Genomic DNA, 20,694 nt, shown 5'->3' with positions numbered 1-20,694 from the left:
TTAGTTATGGATCCATTTGGTTCTAATTTCTGAAGTAACGTGCTTTAAGTTAGTTTGCATGTACAACAGACCTGATTATTGTACATCAGTTTAGCAAACACATTTATTGGCCATGTAAGCCAAGTGAGAAGGGTAGCATAATTTTCACAGATTAGGTACAAGTTGCCCTCCCACCCCATAACGTGAATATGAGAGCAAGGGAGCATGAGAAAGGTATCCAGAATGTGAAAGTGTAGAAGAAAGGCTATAGGAATTGACTATGAATCAGTTACCGGGTTTGAGTGAAACTGAGGAATAGTGAATAGAAATACAGACTCAGTGCTGCGAGACTGAGTTAGTGATTGGATTAGTATGAGAATGTGAGTATGTTTACCTGATGTGGGTGAGATTATGTAAGAGTGAGGAAAATGAAAATGGGAAAGTGTGGGAATGAGTGACAGTGGGTATGACTGACGTTGCGAGAGTTGTGAGAGTGAGCGATTGTCAGTTATGAGTAAGTGAATTAAAATGAAAGATTATATATATATATATATATATATGTAATATATAAGGGCTAAGGCATTGCCCCTGGGTAGAGGATTCTGATTTTGGAGCATGTAGCACGTTATTTATTTATTTATTTATTTATTTATTTTTTTATGCAAGGAAGAAGGAACCAAAGGCCATGAGCCCACAAACTGTTCCTTCCAAGAGAAAAACAAAATGCAAGAGAGATCCAAATTCAAGATCCGATCATTTCAAGATGCCTGGACACATTGTGTTTGAAAGACTGGAGACCATATCTAGCAGGAAATACAGACAGAGCAGACAGTTCCAGAGCTGACCTGTTACATAAATGAAGGACTGGGAGTAACGGTTAACTCTTGCATTAGAGAGTTGGACAGAAAAGGGATGAGAGCTTGCTGCTAGACGGGTGCTACTCGCCCGTCATAGAGGTGGAGGGATGCAAGCAAACAGTTCAGAGGAGCAGTGACCATTGAAGTAGTGGTAGAAAAGATGGTAAGGATGCAACGGTGCAGCAGAGAGACAGAGGTTGAAGGGAGCCAGTAAGAGGAGGAGAGTTAATGAGATGAAAAGCTTTGACTCCTCCCTATTGAGAAGAGCTGTATGTGGGGAGCTTCCCCACACATGAGAGTTGTACTCTACACGGGGGAGGATAAAACCCGAGTATAAAGTCAACGACTGTGCAGAGGTAAAAAAAAGAACGGAGTCGGCTAAGCACACCTAATCTTTTGGAAGCAGATTTTACAAGAGATGTAATATGATCTTTCTAAGTTAAGTCTTGAGTGAATGAAACCCCAAGCACGTTCAAGGATGATGCAGGATTAAGCTGAATATTATTAAACATTAGTGGGTATTCCCGTGGAAGTAGCAGCCGTGGCTCAGTGGGTTAGAGCGCTCCGCTCTGACCGAAGGGTCGGAGGATCAAATCCACCCAAGGGTCATTGGTAGACATCAGGAAGGGCATCTGGTCATAAAATGCTACACGCTTCAGTCCAAAATCCTCTACCCAGGGGCAACGCCTTAGCCCTTCGGGGATACTTGGTGTAAAACCAAATTATTATTTTATTTTTATTACTCCTGTGGAAGATTTTGTCGGGTCCATAGGTGTAAGAACTGAGTCCTTGATGCATTAAAAACAACAAGATTAATTTTATGACCATATGCCCTTCCTGATGTCTACTAGTGACCCTTGGGCAAAGTCAAAACTCCTACCCTTCGATCAGAGCATTCTTACCCACTGATCCACGGCTGCTGCTTTAAAAACTTATATTACAGTATAGGGTTCAATCCCAAGCATTTACTATCCAGACCCAGATCTCTACTTATGTTGGCTGTAGGAGCATAAGGATGAATTAATGTGAATGTGAGAATAAGTGACAATGGGTATGAGTCCTGGAGTGAGAGTGAACCCTTAATGAAGGTTAGTGAATGAGTGAGAGTGCAAGAGGAGTGGGAATGAATATAGATGGAAGTTGGTGAGCGTGCAAGTTAAAGTTGGTGAAAGTGGGTATGAGTGACACTGAGTGCGAGAAAGTGAGAGAAAATGGAATGTGCCAGGGTTAATTTAAGTCTGATCAAGTGAGTTAATACGAAAGAGTCAAGGTGAATGAATTTAGGCAAGATTGTTAGAAAGTGAGTGAATGTAAGATCGAGTGAGAGAGTGAATAAAAAGTAAAAAGGAAATTAACCCCTTCGCTCACCTAAAGTTTTCTGTAAGTTTTCACTCACCTAAAGTTTTCTGTAAGTTTGTGTGACATCATCAGAGAAAATGCTGCAAGGGCAGCCTGGACTCTCACACAAAGGGAAACACTTCCATGATTTTTATTTGCACCTGAAACAGGTTATATTGGTATTATTTGTATGCAGTACCATCATTTTTGTTTATGTTTATACTATACGATAAGCTAATAAAAACATACAAAACTGATGAGTAAAAGTACTGTACAGTGATAGTACCAAAATGCAGTGAGAATACCTGTTATGTGTTTTCACAGTGAAAATAACTTCCCAACACCCTACTGCAATATTTTGCCCCCACCATGCAGGAGCTAAGCATATGTCTGTATGCAGAAATTCATGAGCTTTCATGTGGTGTCTTGAGAATTTTGATTCGACCCAGAGTTTTTGAGTAAATTGACAAAAATCATATGCATGCACCCCTCCTCCCCCCACTAAAGGCCAAGAGAAAGCCGACTATTTGAGAGTGTTGGCCTTGAAATAGATACCCTCCCCTATGATGCAGCAAAGATTGATGCACTTCATGCTAAAACTTAACTTTTGGTGCATATTTTTGTCCAAATTGCCTAATTAGCATCCCTTTTGACCAACACTGACAAGTGCATCATAGTGCGTCATCGGTACCTCTTCAGCCTGACACCATTTTGACTTATTTCGCATCATCGTGCATGAAGGGGCTAAGAAAGTATTAGATTATTTGACAGCGAGTGTGAGTGAGACTGGTTGCAAGAATGAATGAGAATGGTGAGCAAATAAAGAGTGAGTAAATGTGAATGCAAGTCAAAGTGAAGAGAGTGAGCAAATAAGAAAAGTGTATCTTGGAGTTATTTAGCAAGCTTGAACAAGTGAATGTGGGTGAGTGATTGTGGAAGTGAGAGAGAGTGCATTGTGATGATAAAGGAGTGACAGAGCATGTGAATTTGAGTGAGTGGTAGTGCAAAGTTATAGTGTGAGACTTTTTTCTCACTATTTTCATTATTATTATAAAATGAAAAAACTAGAACCAGTGTCTTGAAGCCTGTAAGTGTTTTCTTCCTGAAGAAACATGACAAATGAATGGCAAAAACCAGGCTGTATTTATCTTCAGATTGCTTGATCCATTTCTTCAAAGATGAGAGAAAGACAGCTTAAGGAAGACGTTGCCAGCGCTGGTCATTTGAACATGTAGAGGACCGGGAATATCAGATAACCCTGGCATTACAAAACAAAGTACAAAAATGGGAGGGGTGAGCAGCTAGATGGAGTATGTGCCAGCTGTAATGACAGAGGGATGCAAACAGAGTTCTGATGAGTAGTGACCATTGTTTTACAATTTTCCACTATTGTTCAGAAGACAGGAGGAAGCAACTCCTGTGAGAAGAGTGGAGAAATTGCAAGATAGTGAGAAAATGACAGAGTATAAGAGCATAGTGGAAGAAAGATTGGGAAGGTATGAGCTAGAGCAGATGGAAGGGGTGGAAGACATATGTAAGATATTCATGGAAGAGATAGGCGCAGCGTGTGAGGCGGTTTGTGGAGTGAGGAGGAGATGCAAGGGTGTGCAAGGGACAGCATGGTGGAATGATGAGGTGAAACGAGCTGTGGAACAAAAGAAGAAGGCATATAGTGAATGGTTAGCGAGTAGAGGTAGGGGAGAAGATGAGAGAGAGAAGAGAGAGGTATATGTGAGCAGTAGAAGGGAGGTTAAGAGACTGGTGAAGGAGAGTAAAAAGAAAGTGGATGAAGAGTTTGGGAGGAATCTAAGTGTAAAATGGAGGGAGAGTAAGAAATTGTTTTGGAAGGAGGTAAAGAAAGTAAGGCAGTGTGAAAGGGGAAATAGTAGGGGAGTGAAAGATAGGAATAATAGATTGTTGGTGGAGAAGAGAGGGAAACTGAGGAGATGGAAGGAGCACTTTGAGGATTTGTTGAATGTAGAGAGTGAGAGCAGTGCGAGTATAAGTGGTTGGGGAATGGCTGGGAGAAGAAGAGATGAGAGGAGGGAGGAAGAGATCAGTAGGGCGGAAGTAGTGGAAGCGATGAAGAAGATTAAGTTGGGAAAGGCCCCAGGAATTGATGGAGTGTGTGGTGAAATGCTTAGGTATGGGGGTGAGATTGTTGTGGAGTGGATATGGAAGTTGTGTAGATTGGCTTGGGAAGAGGGAAGGGTTCCAGAGGACTGGAAATCAGGTATAATTGTTCCTTTATACAAAGGAAAAGGGGAGAGAGAAGTATGTGGTAACCATAGGGGTATTTGCCTACTTAGTGTGACTGGTAAAATACAAGGTAGAATACTCATTGATAGGGTTAGGCATATGACAGAGGAGCTAGTTGGAGAAGAACAAGGGGGATTTAGGAAGGGAAAAGGGTGTGTAGATCAGATATTTGTTCTAAGATGTTTAGTGGAGAAGTATCTAGAGAAGGGAAGGAAAGTGTATGCTGCCTTCATGGACTTGGAGAAAGCTTATGACAGAATTGATAGGCAAGGTATGTGGAAGGTATTAAGAATATATGGAGTGGAGGGGAAATACAGTAAAAGTCCAATTCTTCGGCATCCAATTCCCCGGCAAATCTGACATTTCGGCAGTTTTGAGAAACAGTCCCATTTACGAAAATCTCTGATCATTCGGCAGATTTTCCGATTTTTTTCGTCAGTCTTGAAATTCTCCATGAGGACCCTCTACTGCTGGGGACTTCTTCCAGCAGTAGCAGAGTCCTATCAACCCCTTCTATTGTACATATGTAATTAAGGAACCTACTATAAGTTTAGGTAAGTGCATGTGAACTTGTAGACCTACTGTACCATTACATTTATATACAGTATGTTCACTAATTTCTTTATTTTTCATATTCATGTATAGTACTGTATTCATTACGGTATTGTACAGTATCAAACAGTATACAGTACTCTCTCCAAGCACATTTGTAATGATATGAGTAGTGATGATAGTGTTCACCAAAACATATAAGGTATTGAGTGGGTAGGGTTTTTGATAATTTGGCAATTTTGATTTTTCGGCACTAGCCTGGTCCCATAGATGCCGAAAAATAGGACTTCTACTGTAGTTGAGTGCTGTGAAGAGTATGTACGAGGGAGCTAGGGCTATGGTGCGAGTGGATGGTGAGCTGAGTGAGTTCTTTGATCTCATTGTGGGACTGAAACAGGGTTGTGTGATGTCTCCATGGCTGTTTAATATATACATGGATGGGGTTGTAAAGGAGGTGCAGGGTAGGGCAGTGGATGTGGGGGTGGCTCTAATGAATGAGGATGAGATTTGGAAGCTTCCGGTGTTGCTGTTTGCTGATGATACAGTACTGTTGAGTGAAGATGAATGGGAGTTGCAAGGTTTGGTGAATGAATTTGGGACAGTGTGTAGGAGGAGGAAGCTGAAAGTTAATGTAAACAAAAGTAAAGTTATGGTGTTTGAGAGGAATGAAGTCACAGAGTGTGCAGTGAGGTTGGATGGTGAGGATATGGAGAATGTGAGTGCATTCAAGTACTTTGGTAGTGTGATGAGTAAGGATGGAACTTTGGGGGATGAAGTGCGTGAAAGGGTACAGCAGGGAAGGAAGGTTGTTGGTACACTGAAATCAGTGATGAGAAATAAGGAGGTGAGTATGGAAGTTAAGAAGTCACTGCATGATAGTATTGTGATCCCTACCATGACGTATGGAAGCGAGGCATGGACCTTGCAAGAGGGGAACAAGTCAAGAGTGAGAGCAGTTGTCACGGGGTTTTTAAAATATCACGGTAATTTTGATATAAATGCTTAAATATTATTTAAATTGATAATAATATTCAATAATATTGAAGAGCAGAGACAATGATTGTCTTGCTACATCAAGCAACGATTACTTTACGCTGGCTTAGCACGATTCTCTGAGAACGAGAATTTATAAACTTCCTCAACAGTACACAGCAGAGACTAATTACTCACAATTGCTGAATTACTGTACTGTTAGCCTCTGGAGAAAGTTACATCACCCCTGACAATAAATAACTAATACTAATAATAATAACATCAGGTTCTTGCTGATGCATTAACTCCTGGCACAACGGATTTTAAGTTAATACAACAAGACTGGTCTAAGTACCAGTTATGAATAGTAAATGTTTATGCAAGCTAGGAGCTATATGGAAAACAAGCTTAATTTGGATTAAATGAAACAAGAGTTTACTTACATTAAGCTCAAGAAAGGAACTGTTAAATTTATTAATCACAAAAAATAAATTTAACGTTACAATTCAAATCAATTAAATGAGACGCACTCGCTCACTCACACAGAAGCTAAATACTTACGCCTAGGAAAAAACACCTTAACTAAACTCTTAAAACTAGGAAATACACAAAAGAAATACCAGTCGATGAATGCTTTGTATCACCCAGGGGGTGGGAGTTTGAAGAAACTGATACTCTGTGGAGCTTGGGATGCTAGCTGACCTCTCTTCACTTCTGAGCACAGGACCTCTCTCCGTCAAAGCCACCACTAGACTGAATTCAAATAATGTACAGGCAGGACGCACAAGCTACCAGAAGGCGTGGCTAACGGTTTAGGCAAGCAGAGGTGAACGATAAAGAAACAATAGTATCGCTCAGTAGCGCACTTAGTGACGTGCATCAAATCGGTCACCCCTGAAAACGGTGACGAATGATTTGAAAAGTATACCCCGAAATGGAGAGAGAAACGGTTAACTGAGCGATACACAGTGAGTTTTCCACTAATAGTTCGTGGCTTCTCACAAAAAGGAAATGTCGCGAATTGATTCGTGACATTACGCCCCATGAAAATTAAATCTTTCTTCCTTCAGAAGAATGATTTCAATATACATACATATAAATCCTAACTCAGTCACACAAGATTCACACTGTGGTGTGTGTGCTATCCTGGTACAGGAGAAAATCGCAGTCGCCAGTTAGTGAAAAAACCTCGTATTTACGTTAATAGAAGCAAGCTTGAGGGAAAAACTCCGTGACGACGGTGAAAATCCTGTACTCAGGTCAAACTGAGCGAAAATTCGCTACATTTACACTGACAACTAATTGTTGTGTAGCATGGTGTATGTAATACACGGTGTAGGTGTGACAGTTGTTGTGTAACTGTACCTACGTGTAAAATGACACAGTAAATAATATGGCGACGACGAAGGCAGAGGAGAAGAGGCAGCAGCGTGCGGCAGATGATCAGCTGGTCCGCACAGCAAAACTGCTACACCCATTGCTGAACCTGCAAAACCAATTAAGGTGGAGCATCAAAAGTGTCAATGAGACAAAATTCTTATTATGTTACAATTACTCTCTCTGGCTAGCAGTCAGTACATGCTATGAAAAGTACACTCGAGGTCGCCATTAATTTTAGCACACGATTATGGTCGGCAAGTTGAGAATCCCTGTGCAAACTCGGGTCTTCCATAGCCTCGAACTGCACACGGGTCCTCAACCTGTGCCTTAACCTACAGTTCTTATATTAATATCGGAGAGCTGAGAATCCTTGTGCAAACTTGGGTCTTCCATAGCCTCAAGTTGCCTCTGCAGAGTTCTCACTTCCCCCTTTACCTACAATACAATACTTATATTAGTACCGGGAAGCTGAGAATCCTTATGCAAACTTGGTTCTTCCATTGCCTCAAGTCGCCACTGCAGAGTTCTCTCTCGAACTTCCCCCTTAACCTACAGTACTTCTATTAGTACCGGGAAGCTAAGAATCCTTATGCAAACTTGGGTCTTCCATAGCCTCAAGTCGCCTCTGTGGAGTTCTCTCTCGAACTTCCCCCTTAACCTACAATACTTATATTAGTATCGGGGAGCTGAGAATCCTTGTGCAAACTCGGGTCTTGCATAGCCTCGAGTCGCCTCTCAACTTCCCCCTTAACCTACGGTACATATATTAGTACCGGAAAGCTGAGACTCCTTGTGCAAACTCGGGTCTTCCATAGCCTCGAGTCGCCTCTCAACTTCCCCCTTAACCTACGGTACATAATATGTATGTACAGGCCCTGGACATAATGTGTCCTGTGGGGCCAATGGGCGAGACGTCAGGTCTGCACCCACTTCACCACTACCCTGTCTCTCAACTGACTCAGAGATTACAGGTGTGGTTATGAACGGCACAGGAAGGACATGTCCCTGATCAGTGGTGATACTTTGGCACACACTGCAGGAACGGACAAAACTATCTATGTCTCGTCCCATCCCTGGCCAGAAAAAGTCAGCTCGGATACGGCCCTGGGTCTTCCTTTTGCCCAGGTGACCTCCTGAGGCTGGACAATGACCCCATTGTAACACTGCTGGGCGGTACTTGGCGGGAACGACAAACTGCAGTCGAACCTCGCCCTTGGGTGTTCGTGACTCACGGTAGAGCCGTCCTTGTTTGCAAAGGAACTTGGCTCGACCTCCCCGTGAATACTTAATCACTCGACCCTTTTGTTTATTCCGCACGGCAGCAAGTGTCGGGTCAGAATGTTGTTCTTGTACAACAAGTTGACTGCACATCAGATCTTGCGGCGATTCAATGATCACTGGGGTGACACAGTCTGGAGCCTCAGCCATGGCTCGTGTTACCGCAGCAGCCGAAGTCTGAGTGGCGCCATCATCGGAGCAACAATCCTTGGCTCCTTGAATATTGCCTACTATCAAGTCAAATAGAGGCTCTGGCATGACAACTGCAAGTGTCATACCAGTATAAAATGGAGATGCCACCTGGATACATGCCTCAGGGAACAATCTCACTGATCCATCAATAAGGCTTGCATGGATCTGTCGACCTGTATACTGCTCAGGCCGAACTAAACTCTGCTTAACAGAGCAACCTGAGGAACCATTGTCTCTCAGGACCTTCACAGGAATGTCTCCCACAAACCCTGGCTGAACAAGGAAGGTACTGTCACCTGTGGTAGGGCCTGTGAAGGAAGCAGCTAGCCACTCATGAGGCTGCTGAATTGATGTGGCAAACATTGTGCCTTGAGGGTTAAATTGGGAAGGTGGAACATTGGCCATCTGTGGAGGGGGGTTCACTGTCACTGTGGGATTAGTGAACTGTGGGGAAGTACCCACACTGGTAGGGATGTGACCACCGTGCTGCTGCTGAGGAATGAAGGCTGCGTTCGCTTCCTGCCTCTTTTGAGCTGGTGGTGAAAAAGTTTGTCCCGACGGTCGGTTGCGTGGCTGATACTGCTGCTGGTTAGGGTACTTGTTGTACCTCTTCCACTCAGGTTTCTGAGTGTTTTGCCCCTGGTCCTTCCACTGCGGTTTTGGACCTTGGCCATTATTCTGAGAATGGCCTTGTTGCTGGGGTTCAGTCTGAGACGGCTTCCCAGACTTGGCAGTATCTTTTCTGCTCCAGGTGTTTTGCTTACGAGCTTGATACCCGTATGCAGTAAAGAATGCGTCAGCCTTTTCTGCCATTTGGCTGGCATCTTTCACCTGGCAGATCTTAAGCTGTGCTATGAGCTCAGCAGGCCACGACCTCTCTAGCTGTGTACACAGCATAAGGTCAATTATCCCCTCACGCGTGGAAGGAGTTTCATCTTTCTCCATCCACTCATTTAAGTAAGCTGTGAGACGATCAAGGAACTGAACAGCTGTCTCCTTGTCTTGGAGACGAGCTCGCATGAACTGAACTTTGGCGTCGTCTACTGTGAGACCATACGCCTTAATGAGTGCAGCTTTCATCATCTCATATGTGAGATTGTCTCCACGAATTCTGTGGAGAATATCGAGGGCGGGGCCCTCAAATAAACTAAGAAACTGAAGCCGCTTAGCTGCCTCATCCAGTTGATACATGTCTGCCATGTCCTCAAAACGAGCTATGTACGGCTCGATTCGCTCGCTTTCCTTGTATGAAGGAAGCTTGATGCGTGGGGTCGCCAGGACATGTGCAGGGAGAAAGCTCGTGGAGCTTGGACCAACTGCAGCAGACGTGTCTGAAGCCAAGGAATCTCGCTTGAGCTTCAGCACTTCAAGTTCATGTTTTTCTCGTGCTTCTCGCTCGGCACGTTCGTGTTCTCGCTGTTCCCGCTCGTATTCGCGCTGTTCTCGCTCGCATTCGCGCTGAATCTTACGCTCTTCACGGGCATCATTCTCGCGCTGCTGCTCCTGATTATGCCGTGAGAGTATATACTCTTTAATTTCGGTTGGGTCCGAAAGACCCATTTCTTTGGCTTCCTGTAAAAATACAGTAGTAGCCATTTCGCTAATTTATTAAGCAAACCGAAATTGAGTACTGACTGCTTAGCGACGAATACTAATAAACAAAAGTAAAGAGTACAGACACAAGCTAGTGGTGACCAGTCTTATCCAGTTAACTGGCAAAGAATAAATCAAAAATGTAAATGACTGGGAAGACTCAATAATAAACACAATGGTACGGCGACTTCCCAGAAGCGAATAAAATTGTCTGGCGTTACCAAAAATAAACTAGAGTTAAGTATTCTATTGATTAATAAAGCAAAATTCACTTGCTAAATTAACGGTAACCACCAGTAAACTTGTGCCTATAAACTTTAATGATAAATTCCTAAATATGAACGAGTGAGCACTATCTCGTGAATAGCTTTATAGCTAGGAGTTAATATCCTGGAATGAGGTCGCCAATTGTCACGGGGTTTTTATAATATCACGGTAATTTTGATATAAATGCTTAAATATTATTTAAATTGATAATAATATTCAATAATATTGAAGAGCAGAGACAATGATTGTCTTGCTACATCAAGCAACGATTACTTTACGCTGGCTTAGCACGATTCTCTGAGAACGAGAATTTATAAACTTCCTCAACAGTACACAGCAGAGACTAATTACTCACAATTGCTGAATTACTGTACTGTTAGCCTCTGGAGAAAGTTACATCACCCCTGACAATAAATAACTAATACTAATAATAATAACATCAGGTTCTTGCTGATGCATTAACTCCTGGCACAACGGATTTTAAGTTAATACAACAAGACTGGTCTAAGTACCAGTTATGAATAGTAAATGTTTATGCAAGCTAGGAGCTATATGGAAAACAAGCTTAATTTGGATTAAATGAAACAAGAGTTTACTTACATTAAGCTCAAGAAAGGAACTGTTAAATTTATTAATCACAAAAAATAAATTTAACGTTACAATTCAAATCAATTAAATGAGACGCACTCGCTCACTCACACAGAAGCTAAATACTTACGCCTAGGAAAAAACACCTTAACTAAACTCTTAAAACTAGGAAATACACAAAAGAAATACCAGTCGATGAATGCTTTGTATCACCCAGGGGGTGGGAGTTTGAAGAAACTGATACTCTGTGGAGCTTGGGATGCTAGCTGACCTCTCTTCACTTCTGAGCACAGGACCTCTCTCCGTCAAAGCCACCACTAGACTGAATTCAAATAATGTACAGGCAGGACGCACAAGCTACCAGAAGGCGTGGCTAACGGTTTAGGCAAGCAGAGGTGAACGATAAAGAAACAATAGTATCGCTCAGTAGCGCACTTAGTGACGTGCATCAAATCGGTCACCCCTGAAAACGGTGACGAATGATTTGAAAAGTATACCCCGAAATGGAGAGAGAAACGGTTAACTGAGCGATACACAGTGAGTTTTCCACTAATAGTTTGTGGCTTCTCACAAAAAGGAAATGTCGCGAATTGATTCGTGACAGCAGTGGAAATGAGTTACTTGAGAGGAGCATGTGGAGTGACGTGGAGGGACAGGTTGACGAATGAAGAAGTGAAGGAACGCTGTGAGGTGGATGTGGATGTGGTTGAGAAGATTAGGAGAAATACACTGAGGTGGTTTGGACATGTGAAGAGAATGGAGAATGAAAGACTGACTAAGAGGGTGTATGTAGGTGAGGTGGAGGGAGGGAGAGGGAGAGGTAGACCGAGGATGAGGTGGAGGGATGGAGTTGAGAGGTATATGAGGGAGGGGGGGGTGAATTGGGGGAAGGGTAGTCAAATGGTGGGTGACAGAGCGACTTGGAGGCTTTTTGTCTGCGGGCACCCTTTGCGGGATTAGGGTGTCGGGCTATAGGTAGATAGATAGAATAGTTCGTCCATCCATCATCCAATCCTACGTTGCCCCATGAGGAGCATAGGAGCCCAGGGCTAGGCAGTTGGTCCTAACATTTAACCCTCTCAGGCACAGTCACGCGATTCGCGTGTCATGTGGATTTTCTCAATTTGTTCAGTCACTCGAATCGCGTTCCTAAGCACAAAAAAATTAGCCAAAAATTAGGTTTCTGGCGAAATTGCATCAAATTTTGATGCATTGAAGCGAGTACAGCGCTTTCTAATGGTAAGGCATTGGCAACACTGAGCTGCCTCATTGGGCCTAGCATGTAGCGATAGACCTCAGTCTCTTCCAAGCAGCCAGTCGGTGGGTTGCGTTGTGTCTTCAGTCCCTTTAAACTCCTACTAATTCTCCCTCTCCTTCCTTAGCCAAAGCCCCTATGGACTCAGTGTGATAATGCAATATTTATGAGCATATTTGTATGTGATATTGTCAATGGAACATAGATATATGTCACGAAAAGGAATTGTGTTCGTTATGAAGTGTTAGGCTTACGAGCCGATATGCATGTTCACTGTTGCGGGCTTTCGCCTCTCGCCTTCCCCAAGGCCCATGGCGTGATTACAGATATGTATATAATGAAGCCAATATCTGAAGTGTATTTTGTGTGAAAGATATTGTGGCTGGCTTGGTGAAATTATGGAACCATAGTGTGGAATGAGGCAGGCATCACGTACAGTTTTTATAGTCGGGAAGGAAGAATTAGAGGTGTTTAGTGATAGAATTATTGTGATTCTGATAGTGAAAATGCGTATGGAATTGTGTGAAATATACGTCAAACATGCTGCGGGTGTTCGTGAAGGAGTGTGGTGTGTGCCAATACAATAGAGTCGCAGTGAGTGTTCACAGAGAAATATTTCATGCATTCACTGACTTAGCTAAAACAAAGTGCAAGTGTCAGAGACAAGAAATATGCCACAGCCACATATACATACGTATGTCGTGCAGTGAATGTTCGTGGAGAAATCTATTGTGTGGATCGCATGTGTTTTAGGCAAATGTATCGCAAGGAGAGAAGAAAATACGCCGCAGCCACAGACACACACACACTCACCCACACCCACACCCACACGCTCACCCACATGCACATGTTCACCCACACGCACACGCTCACCCACACACTGACACGCTCACCCACACACGCACACGCTCACCCACACACGCACACACTCACACACTACATAACTCCTTATCTTCAAGCTACTGCCAGCATCTCAACATCTCTGGAGGAAGTGAGTTATCCGTATTTTGTTGATCTGTATATTGACCTATTTCTATAGGTCAGTATTTTTTACACAAATAAATAATGTTCTTTACATACACATATATGAGATGGAAGAAAGTTCAGCTTCTTTGTCAGAACCTAGCAAAAAGACTAGTGGTCATGTCGAGTTTCTGACAGCACTATCAAAAACCTTATGATATTTTACATGTATACTTTGAGTAAAAAAAGAAAATTATAAAACGTAACGAGTGAAAATATGTAGCTGTGGGTGAGGTAGGGAAAGAGTGTTTTTTATCTTGTGTGCGGGTAGGGAAGAGTATTCTACGTTTGTCGTCCAATTACTCCAAAACTATTGGACTTATCGATTTCCCGTAAGAACCATGATAAAGAGCAGCAAATTCTATGTATGTTCATTTGCAGAATATAAGCCTCTGGGAGCATTTTCTGTTGGAAAAGTTGGGCGAACAGACTTTCGGTAAAGTCGAAAGCGCTCGGAGGAGTAATCTCACTTTGTCAGCCAATTACTCGAAAACTATTGGACGTATCGATTTCCTATAAGAACCATGATAAAAAGCAGTAAATTCTACGTATGTACATGACATAACAATATAATATCTATGATAAGAATTCATTGTTACGCAGGCGGGAATATTGCATATGCTGTGCGCACATCACGAAAGTGACGTACAGATGTGAGTTCCCAGTCGTTTTTGGCGATTTACTGGAGAACTATGAGGCGAATGGAAACCAAGAGTGCTCATTAGAAAGCTGGTGAAATTCTGCATAATATTATGCAATAAAAACATAACATCTGTGAGAAAATTTGCATAGTAGAGCTCCTTGATTTTTTTTCAAAAATGGCTTTCAGTTTTTGGCTATTTTCTCGAAAACTACAAATCGTATCAACACCGGATTTGTCTCTTTAGAAAGCTGATGAAATTTTCTATCAAAACTTCTAATAACATTTATAATGGAAAACACTCGAATGGGGATGTTGGGAAGTGAATGTGACGTAGCAAAATTTTATTCACGGCCGCCTAATGTTGTTTTATTCGTGTTTTCCTGTTTTTTTGTGGTGCTTATCAGCTAGAACAAACATCGACGAATAAGATGACATACGTTTCATGACAGTATGTTGATGTTTGGGTGGCGAAAATAAGGAGAGAATACATGTTATTTGCCGCGCGCGGGCAGCCGGGCCGGGCGGCTTCGCAAAAAAAATCGTGCGCCGGAAAACTTACTGAAACTTAGCGTGTGCGAGAGGGTTAAGATGAGAGTGACCAACCTCACTCATCCCTGAGTGGCATTACGTAAGCAATAAACCCCAACCACCCCTTGGATATAAACCTTCACCTGCTCAATCCGATTGGAGCACAGTAATTATCCACTAAACCACCAGGTGCCAAAATTTGGTTATATGGTTACCACCCAGCATAGTAAATGGTTTCCTGGTGTACAGGAAACCATTTGGCTTGTCACTCAGTGTAGAGTCACCCACAGGCAGAAGGAAGAGGAGAGAATGAAGGAATGAAAGACAGAAGAGGGAGTGTAAAGTCACCCGTAGGCAGAAGGACGAGGAAAGAATGAAGGAAAGAAAGATAGAAGAAGATGGAAGGAAAGAAGGATGGAGGAGGGGACAGGGCAGACACCCGAGAGCAGCACTACATTGAATGAGTGTATGGTGAGCGCCCCCACCTACCACAATTCCATTATTGTTAATAAATACTGTATAATGAAGTGTTATAATATGCATGACTTTTTTAAAAATTTTAGTACAGTACAGTATTTCCAAATCAGCCTTATTAATAGTTTCAGCTAGTCAAATAATCCACTTGATCACTGTGCTGTGAGCAGGTTACATAGCTGAGATAAGTTATAATCTGTTAAACAGAGGCCCAAGGCAAACAGATTTACTAATGTCACAAAAGACACTAGCCATGTTTGTTTCTTGTTCTAGATTGATGTGACACCAGATGTCTTAACCCTTTGGTGTTCATGGTGCAGTGGAAATTTCATGCACTTGTTACCATTTGACGCAGGCTGCGTCTGGGCACATTCCAGCTTCTTGTTGCCATTTGACGCCGGTTGCGTCAAACGAAATGGCCCCTGTTTTTTTTTGGTTATGGAATGATTTTCCTCGTCCTTCTGCCTACGGGTGACTTTACATTCCCTCTTCTGTCTTTCTTTCCTTCATTCTTTCCTCTTCCTTCTACCTGTGGGTGACTCTAGAATGAGTGACAAGCCAAATGGTTTCCTGTACACCATGAAACCATTTACTACGCTGGGTGGTAACCATATAACCAAATTTTGGCGCCTGGTGGTTTAGTGGGTAATTATGGCGCACCAATCAGATTGAGTCAGTAAAGGTTTATATCCAAAGGGTGGTTAGAGTTTATTGCTCATGTAATGCCACTTAGGGATGAATGAGGCTGGTCACTCTCATCTTAAATATCAGGACCAACTTGCCTGGCTATTGTGAGTCTGTTTGTGGTGAACCATTCGTGTAGTGTGTTGAGGTAAGGTTGGAGGATGTGTGTGGCTGTGTTTGCATTTTGGTGTGTACATGTAAGCATTATGTTGTCTGCATAGGAAACTACAGTATGTGTATTTGTGGTGTGTGGGTGTTGGTTTATCATGCATGTATCGGTTAGTGTTGGGAGCAAAACAGATCCATGAGGGATGCCATTTGTGAAGTTTCTGATGTTTGATGACTGACTAACAAATGTTATATGTGCACATCTGCCTGCTAAATAGTTTGCCAGCCATCTTTTTGTGTTATTGTGCATATTTGTGTTGAGTATTTTGTTTGTGAGGTTTTGGCGGGGGATGGCATCAAAAGCTTTTACTGATGTCTAGTGCAACTAGTAGCGTTCTGTGTGTGGTGGCCTAGCTGAATTAATGCCATCAAAAACTCTTTGTTAAGGTCCGTAAGAAGAGTGTTTGTGGAGTGTAGCAGTCTAAAACCATGTTGTGTTGGGGCTAGGGGGATGTGAGGTGTTACTAATTGCAATACCAGTCATTCAGTGACTTTGGAGAGGGTGCAGAGGAGTGTGATGAGTCAGTGTGAGGAAGGTAACATGGGGTCTTTGTTGGGTTTGGGGATAGTGATGTTAGTACCATGCTTCCAGATGTTGGGTGCTATGTTGTATGAGTAGCTGTAGTTTGATATGTGGATGAGTGCTTGTATGCCTTGTGGTCCAAAATGTTTAAGGTGTATGTTGCTTATGTTGTCTGGGCCGCAGACAGATGAGCTCTTAAGGTTGCTAATAACTTGCTTTGTCTGGTTGTAAGTGAAGGGTGTGAAGTCTGGGTCTGTGGGGGAATGTCTCTTGTGTCAGATAACAGGTTGGTCAGTGTGATGGGAGATCAGATGACTGACGTGTGTAAGGTGTTTGCTTGTCTGTTTGAGGGTATGGTGTCTGTTGTTGTGTTGGCAGTGTGTGATTGTGTAGTGTTGCTGTTGGAGAGTGTGATTCTGTGTAGTGTTTTATAGAGTTTGCTGGTGTTTGTTTTGTGATCAGGTGTTTGGAGATAATTATTCCAATTTAGTGTTTGCTGTTCTGATATTTTATTGTTTATTTGAGTGTTGAGTTCTTGTATTTGATGTACAATATCTTGTGTATGAGGTGTTGGGGAGTGTTGTGTGTCGCATTGACTGATGAGGTCTTGAATTTCTGGTGTGAAGTTGGGATTGTGTCTCTTTCTGTTGCATCTAGGTATATATCTTTTGTCTGCATTATGAATAATTATATTGAAAGTGTGCACAGCGGTGTTGATGTTTGTGATGGGTGTACTGTTTAATGTTTCAGAGTGTTGTTCTGATTTAGTTCTGAAGACCTCCCAGTTGGCTTTTTTGTAATTAGTGTATGTGTGTCTGTGGCCAGCTAGGGTGAGTCTGGTTTTGGTAGTGATGATGATTGGGAGGTGGTCAGCCAAGGGTTTTGATCACTCTCCAGGATGTTGTGGGGGAGAGATTTGGGGAGCAAAAGGTGATGTCTGGGGATGATGGAAGGAAGAGGGCTTGGTGTTGGATATGGGTATGTTGATCAAGATTGTTGAGGATGAAAAGATTATCTGTTTGGGATTGTAGTACCAGCCCTTTGGCTCTGTCAGGGTTGTTGACATGCCAGGCCAACACCTTGGCATTGAAATCATCACCCAGGATGATGTTGGGTATGTTAGTGATGTGGGTTATTTGAGGAGAGTAATTGTGTGGTACTGTGAGGGATGATTGGGGGGGAATGTATGTATTGCCAGTGGTTATGTGTGATTTGTTGCTAGTGCATATTTTAATTGATTGTATTTCTGTTTTGGTGTCGTGTGGGGGGAGAAGTGATTTTGTGTGTGTGCTAGTATCTGAGAAGTTGATGGATGGGTGTACCAGGGGGATGAGTCCACCACCACCTCCATCGGCACGGTCCTGTCTGATGATGGTGAAATTATGAACTGTAGGTGTCTTTTGTGTTCTGCATAGTTTTGTTTCTTGTAAGATGGCAGTGTGTATGTTTTGTTGTTTCATGAATTGTGTGAGTTCTTGTGTTTTGGTATTTATGCCATCTATGTTTATTTGAAGAATGTTAATGTTGTGTGTATGATATGTGTTGGGTGCTGCAGCATGGGGGGAGGGTGGGGTGTGGGTGGAGGGGAAGGGGTAGGAGAAGGTTGTGACAGAGATAAGAGTTGGGGTGGATTTGATTGTGGTGGAATAGGAGAGGTTGGGGGATTGATGGGTTAGGCTGAGAAGGTGTGGAGGAAGTAGGAGAGGGGCAGGTGGGGGGGTTAGAGGGTGGGGGTAAGGAGCATAAGGAGCAGGTCCAGGTGTTTGTGTAATGTTCTCTGAATGCAACTGTTGTGCAGGAGAAATGGGTTCAGTTCTTGCAGGAATTGCACTGAGCTGAACCCTTTGTCTGTTGACTCAAATTGATGGGTTTTGAGCATGCTGGACATGTGTATTTGTTGATGGGTCCTGGTTTGCTGTCATTATCACCGGCTAGAAGAAGTCTACAAGAAATGACTGCCAGAGAATCATTTCTTGGTGTGGAAAAAACAGTGTTGTCGTGTGTGTTGTGTTGGGAGATGTGGTACTTGCCTGGACCACCGAAGCCACTCCCAGGTTCTTGGTATATTAGTGTTGTGGTGAGTGAAGTGAGCAACATTATTGCATCAAATTTTGTCAAAAACTTGGTGACATGCAATCTGAGACCATCAGAAAGTTTCAGCAGGTTTTTGGCAGTGAAGCTAAAGGCATTACACATATTAAGGACTGGCACAGTCATATAAATGGCTGAATGTCATTGGAGAGCAACAAGCATTCTGGCAGGCCTTCTGCAGTCCAGAAGTGATTAAGAAATTGTGCTCCAGAAGGCCAGACAATCAATAAAGAGTACTACGTGGGATTTTTTTTTTTTTTTTTTTTTTTTTTTTTTTTTAAGGAAAGGCTGTGTGTCAGAAGAAATGAGAGTTGTGGGAGGCAAAGGACTGGCAGCCCCACCACAACAGTGCTCCAGCCCACTTTGCCAAACATAGGGTCACATGGGTCCAGCAGGCTCCCTACTTGCTTGACATGGCTCCATGCAACATTTGGCTGTTTCCTAAACTGAGGATGCCTCTGAAGAGTTTGAGATTTGAGGACACGTGAGATAAAGACAAATGTGACGAAGATCTTGCTGGCAGTCCCAGAAACTTACCCTACAAAATATTTCCAGAAATGGAAGGACTGCTGGGCTAAGTGTATTGAGTCCCAAGGGGATTAAATATGAACTCGAATGAGCATGCTTGTTTCCCTCCACCAGGTAAAAGTTGCATTCTTTTCAATCATACCTTTTAGACTGTACTTGGATTATCTTCATCTTATATCATATTTGGATTATCTTCATCTTATATCATATTTGGATTATCTTCATCTTATATCATATTTGGATTACCTTCATTTTGTATCATTATTAGAGTAAGGAATCACAGATTGTCCAAAGACAGAGAAATACAGCCTACTGATTGGGCTTTATAAGTGCAAGATATGAAAGCATGCTGAAATTGCCATATTTAGAACATTTACAGTGCTGTCTATGTTGTTTTGTTATTTGCCAGCAGTAGAGAACGTCCTTTGCATCTTTCTAGGTTGTAATAGATGACTACAGTTCATAACTATTATCCTTTTCAGGTTAGGGGTATAATGCTGTATGGTAGTGAGACTTGCACTGTAAAGGAGGAGGATTTTTTTTGGCTCAAACATACAGAGATGATGATGAACAGATGGGTGTATAGTGTGTCATTGAATGACAGGCCTGGGGATTTTGAATGAAGAGTTGTAGAGGAAGGTTTGGACTTGAATATACTGTGTTGTGGTGAGAAGAGGTAGATTGAGATAACTTGGCCATGTGGAGAGGAGGAATGATGGGAAATAGGTGCTGAAGGTGAGACTTGTTTAAATTGTGGGTAGAGTTTTGAGGGGGAGGCCCAAAAAAAGACCTGGGACAAGGTCATGGAATGTGACCTCAGGGATAGGGGACTGAATAAAGAAGCTGCTGGAGACTGAGCAGGATGGAAAGTTATTGTCATTAGGCAACTAAGGCCAACACATTGCAAGCATGTGTGAGCTTTTGTAAATGAATGAATGAACAATCAAGCACTCCAACAGCCTGTGCAGAAATGGCAGTGTTTGGGGCTGTATTCTCAATTGCTTTTTTTTTTTTTTTTTTTTTTTTTATACAGAAGGTGAACAGAAGAAGAAAAAACCACTGTAATAATATCTATACACCAGACTACAGATGTTCTCCATTCATAAAATTTTTTTAGTAGTTGGACTTGAACTGTTGTAAATTAAAGTTAAGGGTTAAGCAGATTCCAAAGAGAAGCAGTTCGGTGAATAAAAGAATTTTGATAAGCAGAAAATTTGCAAATGGTGCTGCGACAGCCAAGTCATGACTACTACCAGATGCTGTGTAGCATGAGGGAAGGCATGGACAGGTGGCACAATGGATGCAACTTCTGAGCATTTACCATAAGAGTAGTTTTTAAAAAATGAAAGGGAAGCAAAATGTCTTTTTACTTGTAGGGGAGGTAGTTTATTTGTAATGCCATGGTTATTACATATTCTTACAGCTTTGTTGTGAATTGTTGTCCATTTGTGTGCAACTTCCCCACATCCTCTCCACAAGGATGAGCAATATTCTAGCTGAGAGTGTGCATGGCTTGTAATTT

At 42.4% G+C, this 20,694-nt stretch overlaps 1 protein-coding gene across 1 annotated transcript in view; it reads left to right on the top strand.

Annotated features, from left to right (window-relative positions):
* The window catches only part of Taf1 (TATA-box binding protein associated factor 1), a 667,992-nt gene that overhangs the window by 10,849 nt on the left and 636,449 nt on the right, over nt 1–20,694 (top strand). The window lies entirely within an intron of this gene.

The sequence above is a fragment of the Coenobita brevimanus genome, chromosome 55 (assembly GCF_032717465.1).
Source record: "Coenobita brevimanus isolate Jiangsu-jjx chromosome 55, ASM3271746v2, whole genome shotgun sequence".
Classification (NCBI taxonomy): Eukaryota; Metazoa; Arthropoda; class Malacostraca; order Decapoda; family Coenobitidae; genus Coenobita; species Coenobita brevimanus.
This window is presented reverse-complemented; position numbering and strand designations above follow the sequence as displayed.